Below are 19,882 nucleotides of genomic sequence, written 5' to 3' on the forward strand. Positions count from 1 at the left end.
CAGCTGCTATTTGTTTTACTTTTAGATCTCGTTCGGCATAAGTGTAAGAGCTGAAAGCCTGATGTTTTATTTTATAATGTCTTTAAATATTATATTCCTTCATTACTGCAACTGATTCCTGGCAAATTAAACAGACACATTCCACTGACCTCTGTGAAGAAATATTCTTTGCCCCATCGTGACTGAAATTTCCTGCACTCACTGTTGATTTTCCTTTTTCTTGCTTGTGCCATGGCTCGCCAAAACGTGATTATGAATTATGTTTTTTCAGTTCGTTCGGTTCGTTTTACTTCATAACAGGAACTGCTGCCTAATAGAAGGCATGTAATAGCGACACCCGGAGGTTATTTATTGAATTACGTTCATTTTTGAATGGCGGGCTAGATTCTATTAATATACATGCATCGCGGGCCGCCACAAAACTGATTGCGGCCGCAGATGGCCCGCGGGCCGTATAGTTTGGACACCTCTGGTCTATAGCGCTCGATGATCAGCTTCTGTACTAGAAGACGGGCTTTTTTTTCACCACATAATGATCAATGATTGGCTCCTGTACTAGGGCTTTATTCACCGACATTACACTTTCCCTCATTCAAAATGATACAAGTAACACGTCTTGTGCATTTTATAGTTTTTGGCAAAACAACGGGAAGCAAAACAAAGCAAAGCAAAGCAAAAAACAAAACAAAACAAAACAAAAAAACAAGACAAAACAAAAAACACAAAGCAAAACACAAAACAAAACAAAAAAACAAATCAAAGCAAAAAACACAAAGCAAAACAAAACAAAACAAAGCAAAGCAAAAAAACAACAAAAAAACAACAAAACAAAAAAACACAAAGCAAAGCGAAGCAAAACACAAAGCAACGCAAAGCAAAACAAAAAACCAAACACAAAACAAAGCAAAGCAATCAGCCTGTCTTACAAAGCAGGAGTCCGTTCTTCGTACGTGGATTACTCAATTAGCTAGATTTGGATATTGACGATTTGACACGATCCAGGATCATTTCGTTCTTCAAAGCTGATCCGAGAGTTGTTGTCATAGCAACAGTTCTGCTAGATCAAACCTGATCGGGAGCAGGTTCAATTCATATAAACAGGATTAGATTGGGTCAGTTCAAGCAAAGTTAATACAGAAAGTATGTTCCGAATTCTGATATTTTCTTACAGTAGTAGTTATATACACTTGGGAAAATGGTACATATTTTTAAACTATATATATATATAAGTTATAGTCATTATAAAATAAAAAGTTATACATATTAATAGAACGTATGCAATCTGCACCCTCGAAATGAAAGTACAAAGACTGCCACCTTGTGGTGGAAAGTGAAAACTTATTGATATTAACTTTTTGGATCGCTTTAGTACAAATTGTGTATAATAGAAATGCACTATAAGTGACTTTTTTTTTAAAGCAATAATACATTTATGCAGTCATAAACATGTTTTGACAGTTAATATGACAGTGATTTGATGCTTCACAAAAGTTGCAGATGCCTTTACCAATATGAAAATGCTTTTGTAAACAACCAGTTATTCTTTACACCGATTAAAAACGCCTACTATAATAAAGAAAATCTTTTCTAAATGTAGAACTAAATACATTGATTTGCATTGAAATACATGATGAATACTCTTGACGCATGAAAGTGTAAAGCCTGCAGCTCACAACAAATGTGGAAGGTTATTGCGTGTCATATTAAACAAGCCGTTTACTGCTAATTTGATGTAATTTTGCTCACATGGATAATTGAATATTAATCAGATGATGTCCTTACGCTGCTATGCCGTCAGCCAATCGTTGCATTGCTGATCATGATTTCGAGGATCGATAGATCTGTCCTTCACAACACACGCAGCGATCTCAGATCAGTTTATCCAGACATTCTAATCTGATTCGCGAACTTGTTTGAAGAACCAAATTAGCGAGAGATCAGTTATCAAGATTAAAAGATCCAGGATCTGCCAAATAATCTTAGATCATTTAAGCGAGGTACGAAGAACGGACCCCAGAGCAAAGATGGTTGATGTTGTTTCATCCACAAGATGGCGACAGAGATCACAAAATAAGCCCTTAGGGGAGAAAAACCAAGTTTGGGCCTTTTCAGGTTTAGTTAATGCGATCTCCCGGTTGCAACAAAGTAACACTGGGAAATGTCTCGAGACTGTCATTCCGCCTTATAATCTTAAATTGTAAGCAAAATCACCTGTTTTGCCATCACTTTAGATATTATGCTAGAAAATCATTCAAATATTAGATGTTTGTGAAGTAGTAATGGTATCTGCTGTTTTGACGTCAGCTGCAAATGTGAATGAATGGCGGAAGAAAGTAGTTCCTCATACAAAGGATTTTGAGACTGTGTTTGATTTTCAATTTTATACGTGATCATGCCATCTATCTGTTGTATAAACACAATATCACACAAGTAGCAGGCCTGCAGTCTCGTGCCAATGTACTCCTCCCCCCACTGCCAATATACAGCCATATCGTCTGATGTTGCACATATATATTGCAAAATTAGAAATATTTACAGAAAAAAAAACTTAATACGTTTATGTTGAGGAAAATCTAAATGTGTAGAGAAATCGCACAAAGCTTCAAAAGGGCCAGAGTAAATTATTTACATGAGTTTGGGACATCCTCTACAACAGGGGTCACCAATCTCATTCCTGGAGGTCCGGTGCCCTGCAGGGTTTAGCTCCAACTTGCCTCAACACACCTGCCTGGGTGTTTCAAGTATACCTAAGACCTTAATTAACTTGTTCAGGTGTGTTTGATTAGGGTTGAAGCTACAGTAAAATCTGCAGGACACCGGACCTCCAGGAACAAGTTTGGTGATCCCTGGTCTATGGAAATTGACAAGGGGTGTTTTAAAAATAAATTTAAGAAAATAACAGATTCTTCACACTTTAGTTTGACATCAATTGTACAAAAATAATTGCCAAGTTATTTTCCAGCCTAGTGGTTTAAAGACTTACCTCGACACACAGTGAATCAAACACCTCCTGTACAGCAGCAGGTAGACGACACGCGGAGTAATTTACTAGTGAAAGGTGACATGTTTATTTACTGAAACAAGTCTTGGATGCTTCTTTAAAAATGACAAGCGTGGGTTTGTGAAATATCAAAGGCTGCTGCAATGTTTTCTGACAAACACAACTCAGGAACTCTTCAAAAAGACACCAGCCGACACAAGAGATTTGAAGCATGTAATACAAATGCTAAGCTTCAGCACAAAAATCACAGACCTCTCAATGTACTGTATATATATGTATATGTAAATAATATATATATATATATATATATATATATATATATATATATATATATATATATATATATATATATATATAGGTAACACAAATCCTGTTTGACCCTTCTTGCTTTCATCACAGTCATATCATTGTGTGATGAATTACATGGTAATATACACTCAACGGCCACTTTATTAGGTTCACCTTACTAGTACCCCCTTTTCCCTTCAGAACTGCCTCAATCCTTCATGGCATAGATTCAACAAAATACTGCAAATATTCCTGAGATTTTGGTCCATCCCAAAATTGCTCTATTGGATTGAGTTCTGGTGACTATGGAGGCCATTTGGGTATTGTGAACACAAGGCAGGATGGATCCATGCTTTCATGTTGTTGATGCCAAATTCTGACCCTACCATACGAATGTTGCAGCAGAAATAAAGACTCGTCAGTCTAGGCATCATTTTTCCAATCTTCTATTGTCCAATTTTGGTGAGCCTGTGCAAATAGGGTATATGCCGAGCTAGTGCTGTTTCCATGCTGACACACTTCCGGTGACCTGTTATTGAGAACTTTTTTTCCATTTTATACGGTTCCTTATACAGCATTGATGTTGTAATGTCATTAAAATACATTCAGTTAAATAAACGTTAGCATTTATTTGGCTGCTCAAGCGTAAAACGAGACAAAAAGCTGTTTACTCGCACGCGCTCCTCAGAATCGGCAGGCTAACGCAGAAGCACCATTGAATATACTGGGGTAAAATAAATGCTCATATTATAAAGATATGGCAGGGGAAATGTAATTTAATGCAGTGCCTCGTGTAAAATCTGAGACCCACTTTAAATCGGATATCACTCAGCTAGTGGAGATCGCTGATTTTTAAAGAAAACAGACCTTAAATGCACCGGATTTTGCATTGGCATTCAATTCGCCGGAAGCGCTTAACCCAGGTTACTGGCAAATTAAAAGTCCTATTAGCATGCTTCGGCATATACCCCATTGTAGCCTCAGTTTTCTGTTCTTAGCTGACAGTAGTGGTACCCTGTGAGCTTTTCTGCTGCTGTACCTCATCCTCCTCAAGGTTGAATGTGTTGTGTGTTCAGCGATGCTCTTTTGCATACCTCAGTTGTAACGAGTGGTTTTTTTGAGTTACTGTTGCCTTCCTATCAGCTGGAACCAGGCTGGCCATTCTCCGCTGACCTCTGGCATCAACAAGACATTTGCACCCACAGAACTGACGCTCACTGGATATTTTCTTCTTTTCTGACTATTCTCTGTAAACCCTAGAGACGGTTCTGTGTAAAAATCCCAGTAGATCAGCAGTTTCTAAAATACTTAAACCAGCCCATCTGGCACCAACAACCATGCCACGTTCAAAGTCACTTAAAATCACCTTTCTTTTTCATTCTGATGCTCGGATTGAACAGCAGCAGATCGTCTTGACCATGTCTACACGCCTAATGCATTGTGTAACTGCCTTGTGATTGGCTGATTGGAAATTTGAGTCAACGAGCAGTTTACAGGTGTACCTAATAAAGTGGCCGGTGAGTGTATGACGAATCAAGACATGATGAATCTGCTTAATGGCAAGAACCATTATAAAAAGTTTCCAAATGGAAAGATTACACCAAAGCTGAGTAAATTTATTGTAGTGATGAACTGCCCTTACACCAAAGCACAACAAGTTTAAAATATGTCATTTTTGTGCCAAACATATTTTTGCAGATGTTAGCAAAATGCCAATACAGAGACAGCATCAAGAAGCCGTGTGTGTCAAAGTACACTGAATGAGTGCTGCGGTGCAAGCCTGTCAACAAAAACCATCTGCAAACTCATTCAATCACTGAACGGATATCAACAGACAACATTAAGACTGTAGCAGTTACCATCAAGATGAACTACTGATATGAGATTAGACTACATAAACTGTACGACACTGAAAAAAGGAAGTTGCCACTTCCATTGCACTTAATGGAAACAACTGGACATAGTAATAGTAAGTATCCAAATTTACTTTAAGTTTAATAATAATAAGATGCTAAAACAAGATAATCTGGAAGCTTAAACTTGATTCTCATGCATTTATTTATTTCAACCCTGCTTATTTATATTTAAATCCTATATTTTAAATAATATTTTTAGAAATAATGGAGATAAATTACAGACCATTATTGCAATTAATAGATTATTTTTATCAATGGACAGCCCTTTTGAAAATGAATATATTTTACAATACATCTAAATTCAAACTGACTACAGGGGTTTATCATGGGAGTTACTTTTAAAATTGCTTGCGACAGGCGTAACCCACAAAGTAGTCAGCGTTATTTTTTTTTTTATTGTTATTGATGTTTTAAGGCTGTAAAACCCCTCACTACACACTCTACACACATTTCTCAGACAGGCATCAACTTTTCACACTTTTCTCTCGTTTAAACACTCTCGAAGTTCAAACTTTCGTAGAAAAATAAGTATTATAGAATGAAACCAAAGATCAAAATCTGTTGTCAGGTGCAAATATTCATCACTGTCAGCAAAAGATTCATAAAAGCTATTTAGCTTTAGTACGGTTAATATTGACATCTAAATCAAAATCTGATTTATACTTTATACAGACAAGGCATTTATACTTGAAGTGTTCGCCATTGAGATAATTCTTTATAACGACAGTGGGCAGTCAAAAGAACCCGACAGTAAAATCAGACAGAAAAACAGAGAAGTAGAAAGTTTCCAGAACTAAATCAAATCATTAATATCATTCAAGATTTTTAAACTAATTATTTAAAATAATTATAAATTATTTTAATAATTATAAAGATTTTCATAACCATTCAGGATTTTTTAAAATCAAACTTTGATGCATCACTTGCTTCAAAGTACACTTACTAAAAAAAGCATATGTTTTTATTGTAGTATTATTGTCATCATCATTAATATTTTATAATTATTAGACATTCATTTTGGAATTATTGCACAAATATCAGTAAGTCATCACAGCAGTGTTAAGATAGTAGTTTCTGATTTTTGTTAGTCTTGATTCATGTCGTTTTCAAATACAATAAGTGAGGTTTATTTATGAACTAATTTCGAGAGGAGCACGCCCTTATGATTGATAGCAGCTGGTCCTCATTAGCTAACGCACAATTCACCAATCAGACGATTCCTAAATCACTACAAATAACCAGAGTATATTACTTTAGCCATCTTCATCTTGAAGAATCCCCCCTTCCACCTATACTCCTCCTCTTTCCTTGTCAGGCCAGCACAAAGGCCCATTGGTTGGCAATATTGCCTCAAAGCAAGAATGTCCTTGGCTCAGATCTTTACCTGGCCAAGTCGGCATTTCTGTGTGGAGTTTGCATGTTCTCGTGTTTGCGTGGGTTTTCCCCGGGCTCTCCAGTTTCCTCCCACAGACCAAAAACATGTAACATCAGTAAATTGTCAAAACTAATCGACATCATTGACAAGCGTTGAATTCAACATACACTCTCCATAGCTATTTATAATCTACATTTACCATTATCAAGCAGGGGAGGTCGAGACCTACATGAGCTTAGACTCCCTTCTCGCCCTGCAATGGGAGGGAGCCCCAGGCTCCAGGATCTCACGAGCTCAGGGCTCTCTCCCGGGGCAGCTTGCCAAACATGCTTTATAATCAATCATAAGCTAAGGGCAAACTCTTGAAAGCCCTTAATATACAATTTGCAGTGGCGCTCATTTATTTTTTATTTATTATTATTGCTCAAATATTTTTCTGGTGATCCTAAATATTTGAAGTTGGGAGCACTGGTGCCACCAAGTAAAAAAGTTAATTTTGAGCCCTGCTATAGAGAATATTAATTTAAGAAACGATCTATTCATGGAATAATAATTTATGCTGAGCAAAAATAAAGATATTAAAAACAAAACATATTTCTAAATGAATAAGAGTCTAAATGACTGTTAACATAAAAACAAAACAATGGTTTAAGTTACTTTTATTTGTTATTAAGTGTCTAAATGGTACTGCACCCCTTTACCTCTCTGAGCTTTTCTGTCCTTACACACCTTCTTGTTCATTTAGGTCAGCCGACCAGCTCCTCCTGGGTGTGCCCAGGACCAGTCGAAAGCTCAGAGGGGATCAGGCTTTTGCTGTGGCTGCACCAAAACTGTGGAATGAGCTGCTGTTGTACACTGTAAAAAATGGCCACGATTCCAACGGTAAAAAACTGTAAAACTGCTAAAGTACAAACCCGTAACCTGGTTAACGGTATGTTTCCCTAATATATACAGCGAATAACCGTAATTTGACTTTCCCAGAATTCCCTGCATGGCACATAACTTTTTATGCATTTTGTTGACATTATAGTTGTTTCTCCATCAGTTATGTACATTAGAGATTGATGATACATCTAATATTGATAAACAATGTTTATTTCATGACTTTAATTTTATGCGTGTTACCATACTGGTGTTTAGTAGCTGGGTGAATGACATTGAGCACCTTCTATATAATACTGATACTCTTTTCTGCTTGTGGGAAAAGTTGACTGTGATGAGCACTGGCTCATTATGTAACTTCCTCATCACCACCTGCATGTGGGTGTGGTAACGTGTCTAACTGTGTAACAAAAGGTGTGTAGATGTTGGTCATTAAAAATACAGACATATTACCTCTATAAATTAATAAAATATGGTATTTTACCGTAAAAATTAGAAATTACTTTTACGGTTTGTACCGTGTTTTTAACGTTAAAATACTGGCAACCACAGCTGCTGTTTTTTTACCGTATATTTTACGGATTTATTTTTTACAGTTTACATTAAACAAGCCTCTTCCATTACTGTTTTTAAAACTCTTCTTAAAACCCACTTGTTCAATTTGGCTTTTAGCACAGCATGAGATGTTTACATTTTATGTTTATTTATTTGTATTTTAAAGTTTGTTGTCAGCACTTGTTGTCAACTGTGTTGTTTTTAAAGTGCTTTATAAATAAATTGAATTAAATTGAATTTAATAAAAACACTGTTATCATAAAATGTCTGCTCCATTTTACAATTACCTCTACTTTTTACATGCACTTGACACATCTGTGAACATCAGGTGCCCTTTTTGACCATTTATATCAAACCATTAGGCAATTATGTATGTACAGGAGCTCAGGAGGCTGCACAAACAGACAAGGCAAACAGAAAGATATTTTTAGTGATGAGCTGACGAACAGAATACCAAAAAAAGCAGTATTTAAGCACTGCTGTCTAACCACCAAAAGCTTAATGCATCTGATTTACTAGCCAGATCAGCTGAGCGCTTCCCTCCAGCCAAGACTGTGTTTAGGGGACAAGCCGGAGAGGATCGATTTATGGTCATCATATCACGGGCTGGGTTTTAAGGGCTACAGTCCAGGGCCCTTCAGTAATGGGATCTCAATCTCTGGCTCTTACTCTATTACTGGGATAACAAGCAACTCTTTTCCATCCGAGTGCAGCTGAATGGCGGCTGTGTGTCACACTCGTCTGGCCTGATGGAAAATACCCCAGCAACAAATTGATTTTGGGGGGTGTGAGGAAACATGGCCTGTCTGTCTGATGAAGAAACAAACCTCTAGAGCCGGACGGGGGTGATTGCCATTGGCCGGCACAAGGGTGTTTTTCCATTTGTCAAATGACAAGGATTTACTGGCATTTTACGCCATGTTCAATTCAGTGCAGTTTATTTGTACAGTATAGCACTTGCAGTACATTTATTTTGGTCCAAAGATCTTAAAAGATGACTTAAAAATCATGTATCAGGCTTTTTTTTTTTTTTTTTTTTTTTTTTTGAGGTAAAATGTTCCTAAATAAAAGAGGCAGCTATTTGTTTTCATACATGCTATATCATGCATGCTAGACAAATAAAACCTATTAAAAAAAAAAAAGAAAAAAAGTTCTGCACTTCAATTCAATATGCAACATTATTTTCTCTTTGTTATAACTATAATTTTCATAAAGTAAATTAGGCATTCAAATACTGCAACATTTACTAAACTATGATTTATTTTTGTTATAATAATAACAAAAACAACAACAATTATCATCATTATCATTATTGTAATTGTTTATTAAACTATGATTTATTAATGTTATAAAAACAACTATTATTATTATTACTATTATTATTATTATTATGATCCTCATCATCCTCATCGTTGCTGCTGTTAATGTTATTATTATTATTTACAAAACTATGATTCAATATTGTTATAACAACAACAACAACATATTATTATTATTATTATTATTATTATTATATACAAAACTATGATTTATTATTGCTGTAATAACAACAATTATTATTATTATTATTATTATTATTTATTATTATTATATTTTAATATTATTATTATAATAGCCATAATAAATAATATTTTAGTATTCGTTTTCTTGTAGTAAATATGACTTTTGTGTAAAATAAATTAAATTGCTGTTGTTGGTAATATTATATTGAAATCCTAATATGTTTGTCTTACATCTTATGTCATTGCACAGTAAATTATACATTTATTACATATTTTAATATTTACTAAGATGCATGATGGTGTTGAATAAAATTTTATTGAATTAATATTTTAAGTCACATGCCATGATGTGAACAAAATAATCTTCATCATACTTATGATATCATGAATGCCTCAGAAACTTTAATAGAGAAAACAGACAATAGGGAAAAAAGAAAAAAAAACTGACCAGAAAATCTAATTCTTTCCAATAAATAATAAATAAATAATAAGAGTAAAAAAACAGGATAAACTCCTCACCCTTTCCATAAAGCCAGGCCAAATTCATGCTGTTGGGAGGCCAATTGATTGTCAAGGGAGGAAAATAAGCCCAGCGTGGAGAAATCCAGAAGAAGTAAAGAACGAACCCCCCTGCAGAACAGATAATTACAATGGAGCTGAACGTGCATGAAATGTCATCATGCCTCTGAAAGAATGATGGCTATAATTACTCAACCCACAAACAAACAAATCCCGCAAGGAATTAAAATCCTCAAAGGAAGTCCGATGAACAATGGAGATGAGAGATAGGAAATAAAATCAAGCCACAGGCCGGTGTTAAAAAAAATGGTTGTGCAGGAAGACCAGGAAATGTGACCGGTAGAGTTTAACATGATATGTTCCGATTACAAACAGAGGTGTCAGTTAATTGAATTCTGATCCAATTAATTACATGACTTGCAGGTTCAATTAATTAGGCTAAATGAATCACAACTGCTCACATAAAGACAATATTTGTTTTTTAAACATTATTGATCTGTGCAAGAAGCTAATGATATTTATTAAATGATCTTACATCTACAGATAGGATGGGCATTTTCCCAAAATAGTATGGTCAAATATATATTTACTTATATTAGAATCAACGAGAAAGACATTCATTTCATATTTAAAATTTTCATTCAAGATATTTATTTACAATAAGCAAGTTTTTTGTTGTTGTTGTTGTGGTTGCTAAAAACATTTAAAAACGTAATATAGAAAATAAAGCTACAAGAGCAATAAAAAAGGATTGCACCATATAGGAAATGCGTTTACACTGGAGTTTACACTATTTCACTTTGTAATGATCTAAGCACTAAGACTAAAGTGCATTGTGCAAAAGCATCAAGGCCATGTCTGAATCCACTTTTGCCATTTTAATAACGAAAAATACAGTTATAAAACTATTTCTAAATTCAGTTGTAATTTCCAAATTTCCAGCAAATGAATAAATGAACAATAACAATGATGTGTGGTCAAAAAAACGAGAAAAACAAGAGTTATCCAAACAAGAGTTATCCAAACCAGTTATCCAAACATTTCTAGTTTAAATGGCACCCTAGGCCAAACTACCCTAAACACCCCCCTTCCCCATGCGCCAAGATATAAAGACACTTTGGGGTTGACTTATTTGTATATATATATATTTAGCTGAATCCAACATGTCTTTGCAAGAAAAAGATCAACTGCTGGTGATCGCAGTTCACATATCACATCTTTTCCGTGCACAAGTTTGTTATTTCTAATAGAGGCATGAGGCTTGTACGCACATATTGGGAGTTGTGCACACAAATGGCACAATGTGCCTTCCTGGTGCACCTAGTTAAAAAAAAAAAAAATCTTCAGAATGCTGCGAGTGCACCGCAAATCACATGACAAAAACTGACTGATCAGTAGGGGTGTCAAAATTAATTGTTTTTTCGATGCACCGCGATGGAGACGCGGACAATCCGGTATCGGTTCAGTAATAATCATAACCGGTTATTATGTACTGACGTCATTTATCTCCTATGCGCTCTGTCACAAAGGAGGTGAGCGCCGGTATTTACAACACCCAGGAGCCAACTCAGGGCCGGCCCGTGGCATAAGTAGTATAGGCAAATGCTAAGGGAGCTGTACATCCAGGGGGGCGCCAGAAATGAGCGTGGTTAAGTTGGTTTTGTTTTGGATATTCCAGACACATTCAGTTATAGCGGCAATAACTCAAAAAAACTCTTACCCGAAAAAGATCTAAAGTGTGTTTCCTACAAAATGACAAAGCTGGTTATGTTTTACAGTTGTCTTTTTTTTTTTTTTTTTTTTTTTTTTCGCTCGATATTACAAGCACTGCTCCCTTTAAGCCCTTGCAATATGCGGAGCGGAGCTCTCAGTAAGGGACCGTCGGAAAAGTGCTTCTTTTTTTATTTTTTGCTCCGCTCAGCGCGAGCTCTCCCGGCTAAACGCATATTAAGAGGGCTTAAGTGTGTGTGTGTGTGTGTGTGTTTGTTTGGTGCTGTCTATGTTTTTGTATGTTTGTGAATGAGAGCTTGTTATAGCCTCCCCCCAAAATATAACACTGTGTATGGAAAGCATCGTCAATGCACCGTGATGCACCGAGATATCGAATTGAACCGAATCCATGGCATGATAATCATAACCGAACCGTGAGACCAGTATAGGTTCACACCTCTACTGATCAGCGTCATATTTTGTACGGAATATACACATTACGGTAACACAGCAGTGCTTTTTCATGTCCTCATAAATAAAACTCAAGACAATCGTCAGGAGTCACGCTTATTAGTTTTGTTTTGCCTGTGTGTGTCGTTTCAGAAAAAAAAGTGACCTACATCTTGGATGGCTTATTAAGGGTGAGCAACAGCAAATGTTCATTTCTATATTAATTTTCCTTTATCACACACAGCTATATCCACAGAACCGCCCATACAGTATCTCTATGACCATGAACACACTTTTAAAGAGATCTGAGGATAATCTGTGTAACATTACATTTTCATTAGTGGCAGCGGTTTACATTTTGCAGCATTGAAAGCATTCATTAGCAAAGCGACACATATTACTTTGCTTAATTAAATATAACATGTCATTCTTCATACTAATGTGTCAATTTAGAGTAATGCATTTGGTGTGGAGGATGAACATCTGGCCATTAGCAAGTTTGGCTGAAAATCAATTACTGCTCACAACGGCAAGGCATGGCCTACCCATAATCCCATCTGTTTAGATGAGTCCCACAGGGCCAGTTCACATACAGGAGGACACAAATCCATCAAACTTTCATCGTTCTTTCTTAGCGAAGAGCTGGAATCAGATACTGCCAACCAAAAAGCATCAAGGTAGAATCAATGACGATTATATCACCTATGAAGATCATCAAACAAGTCCTAAGCATGTCTGGATACCATATTTGCATACAATTATGCAATTGTGGTTGTCACCAGTGTTGGGGGTAATGCATTATAAATAGCATACGCTATGTAATATTATTTTTTTTTGTTTTTTTTTTAAGTAACGAGTAAAGTAATGCATTATTTTAAAAATACAGAATTATAAATCATCGCTGGAATGTGTCTGTACACAAACAGCATAATAACTTACATTTATTCCAGTATTTGATATGTTTTTGCTAAAACTGCAGTGTGTACATGACCAATTCAGCTGTTAAAATATTTAAACACACACAGACACACACACATGGCAATTTCTGATTTAGTTTTATTCAGCCAGCAATAATCATTATTATTTTTTTGACTGGTAATGATTCTTCCAAAAGATAATAAGACGTGACAAGAGGCATAGAGAAAAAAAAAAGAAAAAAAAATATATATATATGATAAATATATATATATATATATATATATATATATATATATATATATATATATATATATATATATATATATATATATATATATATATATATATTTAGATATTTAGAAATATGTATTTCTTAGCTTTTTTTTTTTTCACAAAAAGTGCCATGTCCAAAGATATTTATAACCTTCTCAACCCAGGTAGCAAAAAATTCTGGCCCAGATTTGGCATTCATCCGGCACTGGCATACTGCATGTGGGCCAAACATGTACCCAGGTTTCATCAACTTTAAGGCAGCACATAAGACTTGTGCCAGATATCAAATGTAGTATTTGGGCCATATGTTAAAAGTTTTTATGTGGTTCACATAAGTTTGGCCTATCTTGACCCGCTTTTAAAATATATTTAAATTATTTTTGAGTAAAAAAAAAAAAAAATCTACCAATCAGGTCACTTCAAGATAAAAGTGCATCCATAAAGTAAAATCTTTCATGGGTTTATTAAATTCACTGCAGTCATGACACACCAAAATGGGTTATTAACTTGGCCGAGACTTGGCCCAGATATGGTCCATGTTTGGCCCTTGTAAGGAAGCCAGACTTTTTTATTAATGTACCGTAATTCACTGCGGCATATGGGCAAAAGCAAAAGCTGATTGTGTGGGCCAGATCTGGGTGACAGAAACTTAGTACATCAATCAAACTCTTCTTATAATTGCTGACAAGCTTTTTGCCAATGTCTCCAATGGTATTTTTGCTCACTCATCTTTAGCGATGAGCTCCAACTCTTTCAGAGAGTTTCCTTGCCATCACCCAGATCTTAAGCTCCTACCACAGATTCTCAATTGGATTTAGGTCAAGACTCTGGCAGGGCCACTACAAATCCAGTCATAAGGGTACATTTTTAGAATTTGAGATGTATGGATTCTCTGTAAGTAGAATAAGTAAGTTACACTGATGAATGGTTTGTTAGGATAGGACAACATTTGGCAGAACTCCAATTAGTTGCATATCTGGAACTTGATGGTGTGATTTGATTCTGAAAATTGCCAAATTGAAGGTACAAATTAAGGTCTTAGTCATGCATATTACTAATAAAATACTAAGTTTTGATATTTTCAAGGAAGGAAATGAACAGTGTACTCAATAAAGATGATCTTCACTTAGTCTAATGTTTGTCTGGACTATTGTGACTAATACAATGCGGGCTATAAATATATATTAAGGAGAAAATCATGCTCTTACATTAATAAAATAATTTAGAAATAAATATATAAATATTTTGACCTGACATTTAATTACCAAAACATATAAAATTACACATCCTCAATAACCATATTCAACCAGAAATCCTCATTTGATTGACTTAGGCTTCTTCCACCCTTTCCCAGGGCATTTAGCATGTTAAATTTCATTATATTTGAGGCAAATATTCATATCTAATACTAATTTTGTCTCTCCCCGACTCCAGTGTTTGCTCATTGTAATTTGATCCCTGCCTATTAACAGGTTCAATGATGGCTGCTTATGAATTGTTTAACATCCCGAAATGAAAAAGATGACTGCCTTGTAAAAAATAAATAAATAAAAATAAATACCCCAGTTGGAGAATGAGCCAGATTGTACATTACCATCACGGGCATTAGACAAAAGGACCATTCATCCGTCAACTGATACAGCACAATAGACAGAGATAGCAATTAATCTGCAACATTTTGAAATGTGACATCATTTTCCACATGACAAAAACAAGGGGTCTAAAGCAATATAGGTGCTCAAAGAAAAGAGCATTTAAATGCAAATAATGCTAAAACAAATGCTGGCAGACTCACACAGGTGTTTCAGCATTGTGTCAGACACTAAACTGATAGTTTCCATCTAGCTTTGTGCAGGATTCTTTGTGGCTATTCAGTCATGAGCTTTTCTACAAAAAAAAAACCCTACAAGTAAGCCTAAATCTCCTGATGATTAAGTGAGAATGTCAGAAGGCCAGGAGAGTTTCCTATTTTTTGCAATAACACAATTACTATAGTAAGAATATTGGACTTTACTTGGGGCCAGGGCAAATTAGCATGCACTCCAGTGTTAATTTTGGCAGCATATTTCATATAGTTATAGTTATTTTGACTGAAATGCCACTTAGTTTAGTCACATTTTAGTCTTCTGTACTATAGTAGTTTTAGTCAACTAAAAATCCCATTATTTTAGTATAGTTTTAGTCAAAGAAAATTTGATATTAGTAATAAGATTATTATCAATAAAACAGAAATAAATTACAGCTTTGAACTAGAATTTAAGCTGAATAACCGATGTATGAAATGCAATTAACAATAACCTCTTAAGGGTTACTTCATTTTTGACTTGAATATAACCACCATTCATCCAGCCACCTGTTTATCTATGTAAAAATAGATACATGAATAAATAAAAATGGCAAAAAGAAATCTTTAAAAAAAGAGAGACTACATCAGTCTCACTATTTGCTGTGAGGTATCATGCCGTTTAATATCCAAACAAGCAGTTTGATTGTTGAGCTTGATTATAAATACTTTATTTTTAATGAGGAAGATGTCTTACAGTACCCAGACACTTTAAACAGATTGGTTAGACTTTATTTTAAAGTGACAGTTACAGTGTACACAGTTCATTTATCTACTGGGTTGTAATATTAATTAATTACACATACTTACTATTGTATATGACTGGGGTTAGAATGTGGGTTAGGTTTAGCATTAGTTATATATATATAAATATGCATAATTCATTGTCAGAGTTGGATGTAACGCGTTCCAAAGTAATAACATTTTTGGGGAACAAAGAAATGTAACAATTACATTTTTAAAGTGTGTAATATGATTACAGTTACTAAAGTCAATGTAATTGTATTACTTACATTACAAATATAGTTTATAGAAGATAACAAATGCTTCATTTAAATCACATTTTCTGCTGCAACGTCAGTTAATTAGCATGCACAATTTTAAACTGCTGGAGAGCGCGAGCTGAAATGGTTGCTGGCGAGAGCGGTTGCTTCTTTAAGTGGAAACACAGACATTACTTTGATTTCATTGAGCATAAAAACAAAAATATTGTTGTGAAATTCAGTAAATGTCCAGTCTCTAAAGAACTTTCAACAGTTTTTAACTCGACCAGCAACTTCTTCAAGCACTTGAACAAAGTATTCTTCGACAATATTCGACACCAAGTAGGATACCGTCGCCCCAAAAAGACGATGGTCCAACTTAGCCTAAACAGCCTAAATAGGATGATTGTGCAGGATCGGGAGTGAAGGTATCTTCTAAATGTGAAGAGAAGTGTAGTTGTTTATTGGGCCGTACACATATCACGTTTTTTCCAATGGAGGTACGCGGCATGCGCACATTTTCAGAGCGCATATTTTGCGCACTTGCATTTTCCAGGCTCACCAGTTAAAAACCACGAGTCACGCATCAAGAACTGACTGATCAACTTCATGCTTTGATTGAAATATACACATTTCATTAGATCAATTACCTCAGAGAAACACAGAACACCCAAAAAATGCAGTGCTTTTTCATACTGAATGTAAAATGTTACAGGTATCCACTTTTCTTTATGTCCATATTTAGTGTTCAAAAAAAAAACAAAAAAACACACAAACAGGTTTGGAACAAGAGAATGAGAAAATTTTAAGTTTTAGGCGAACTCTTTAAGTCTTTTGAATATGTCAAGCTGCTGTGATTGTAATCGAATTTTTCATGTAAACTTTTTACATGAAGTAATTAGTAATGTAATCAGATTATATGTTTCCAGTAGTAGTCAGTGATTTGTAATCTAGGTCCCACTCTATATTAAGTGTCCCTAACTACTATGTACTTACATCAAAATAAAAAACACAATGTACTTAATCTGTTTATAATGTATTGCACAACATTCCTGGTGATATTTAGGTGGGTATGGGTAAGGTTAGGCACAGGTTCAGTGGTACGAATAGATTTAAGGGTGGGTTAAGTTGTAAGGGATGGTCAACAGCTTAATTATAGATGTAATTACAGAAATTAATTATAAGTGTAATTACATGCAGGTATTAAATCGAGCATAAGTTCAATGATAAAGCATGTATTTACACAATAAATACATTGTAACAAATTATTAATTTCAAATGTAAGAACATAAGTTAAAGCCACTTAATATAAAGTGGGACCATTATCTATCATGTCTTTAAAGTAACTTACCCAAAACTGTTCATTGTAATAATTACTATAGTACGTAACTATAATCACTATAGAATAGAACATGTGTAACCATGTTATCTTAAATTAAAGTGCAACCAAAAAAAAACAATACATTTGATATATGTCATGTCATGATGCATGTATAAAATATGATTAATCAAAGAACAGAATAAGGAAATCCTGAATAGTGCAATACGAACGTACGTATGGGTTAAAGCAGAAAAGCAAATGTGCATGAAATGTCATTTGATGGTATCACACTGTGCAAAATGTGAATAGCACATTTCTTACTGTGGTACTGCTTGTTCATCTCTTCTTTTCTTTGTGAGAATGAAAAGCCACATGAAGCTTTTTGCCTTCAGAGCTTGACCACTATGTCAACAATCAATCAGTTCATCCTCCAGAGAAAAGAGTTGCCCAGTGTTGCCCTGCTGCTGAGATAGACAATTTGTAAAGTTTCAGTGAAACCGCTTGCAGTGGGATCTATAATTACTTGTCTTGTTCAGAAATAAAACTCCCTTGCTTTCAAAAAAAGGAATTTCCTGTGTTGTACAAAAATCATTTTTGAAGCTTGTGAATGTTTTACTCAATACGTCCCAACGGGACCTGTAAAAACTTGATGTGAATGGCTGTTTCAAAGTAGCCCATTGACATTTTATATGTGGCTGAAAGAAAGGGAAAATCCAATCCTTCGGAATGCTGAATATCAAGAACACATACAGGAAAGAAAAACAAAACACTAATTTAGATAATTAAGGGTGCTCTCACATCTGTAGTTTGCTTCATTTGGTCCGCACCAAGGGCAATAAATGATACATTGTTGCATTTTCTGCCGTCTTTTGGTTGTTTTCACTCCACACTGCTGGCTTTGGTCCCAATCAGTTGAAACGAACCAAAATGCAGTCATCGTACAAAATCTCTAGAGTACGATTGCTGCATTCTCACCTGCCCAAACGAACCGCACTAAAAGGGAAAACGAACTCTAGTACGATTCAATCTAACTAAATACGGCAGGTGTGAAAGCACCCTTAGTTTGTGGTGCAATTATTTTAAAATCATTTTGTTGTGGTCAATTAAATGGATCATGTGATGCACCTAGTTTACCCTTTTAACAAGATGTAAGATAAGCCTTTGGTGTCTCCAAAATGTGTCTGTAAATTTTCGGCCCAAAATATCCATCCGATAATTTTTTATGGCCTCCAGAATCTGCCTATTTTGGTTTCTGAATACATTGTTGCTGTTTTTGTAGCCTGTGGCCTTAAATCCAAATGAGCTGGGATTTGGATCCTATTTTAATGTCAGTAAATGTCAGCAATTGGGTTTCTATCAATCCGATATAACAGTGGACACACTATACATACAGACAGTTCTGTCCAAACAGCTTACAAAAGTTGATGTTTGTCATAGGTGCCCTTTAATATTAAGGAATAATCCCTAAATATGATATTTATTATGCAAATGAACTCTAAAGAAAAACACTTATTCACAATATGTAAAAAACAACATTAAGACAGTGCTGTTGCTACATTAAATACGTATACATGTCTAGAATGCATTAGTCTAGCATGGTGAAAATCTCCGTTAAGATGTCAGTTTAAAAACCACTTAAGTTTAAAAGCATACTACTAACGTATATAGCCTGACATAACAATACTTTGAGTGAAAAAAAAAAGAAAACATTTACCTCTCAGCCAGCATCAGGATGTGGACACACTGGGGCGCTGTTTTTGCACATTTCAATACAATTTAATTCAATTTAGTTCAATTCATCTTTTGTTTTCTATATCACTTTTACATTGGAAATTGTGTCAAAGCAGCTTAACATAGAAGTTGCAGTAAATTGAAATTAAGTCAATCCAGTTTTTCAGTGTTTACAAATAGATAACATTAAAAAGAACACGAGTGATATTGACAAACTACACACCAGTCTAAAGATACAACCCTCAACCCTTCCTTTTTCAATAGGAAGCTTATAAAGAATGAATTTGCTAAATTTGTGTAAGCTGAAAATGCTTATTAGATATGGAGTTCATATCATCGTAATAACAAAACACACTTCGTCTAATTTATTTCTGTGCATCATTTAATTAATTTTTTTTTTTTTTTTAAAGGTAACAGTCCTCAGAACAACATGCCATCGAGCACATTTAGTTCATCGACACAATAGTGTTGAATTATGAATGGTTATTCATTTGTTTGTCACCATTTCCTCCAAAGAGCTTTTATTTACTATGTTACTTACACGCGAAAACGCCATCATAGTAAATGAAGTTGGGGTAAGTTAAGATTTTTTGAAATGTTTATGAAAGAAGTCTC

The 19,882-nt window shown here is 34.9% G+C and overlaps 1 protein-coding gene across 7 annotated transcripts in view; it reads right to left on the reverse strand.

Annotated features, from left to right (window-relative positions):
- The window catches only part of ikzf2 (IKAROS family zinc finger 2), a 397,532-nt gene that overhangs the window by 240,069 nt on the left and 137,581 nt on the right, over positions 1 to 19,882 (reverse strand). Inside the window, exon 3 of one of the 7 annotated variants that reach the window (XM_073911483.1) lies at positions 10,039 to 10,149. The exons of the other annotated variants lie outside the window; for them this stretch is intronic. The gene's annotated coding sequence lies outside the window, so the exon portion shown is untranslated. The remainder of the gene's footprint in view (positions 1 to 10,038; positions 10,150 to 19,882) is intronic. 7 annotated transcript variants of the gene reach the window in all.

The sequence above is a fragment of the Danio rerio genome, chromosome 9, assembly GCF_049306965.1.
Source record: "Danio rerio strain Tuebingen ecotype United States chromosome 9, GRCz12tu, whole genome shotgun sequence".
NCBI lineage: Eukaryota > Metazoa > Chordata > Actinopteri > Cypriniformes > Danionidae > Danio > Danio rerio.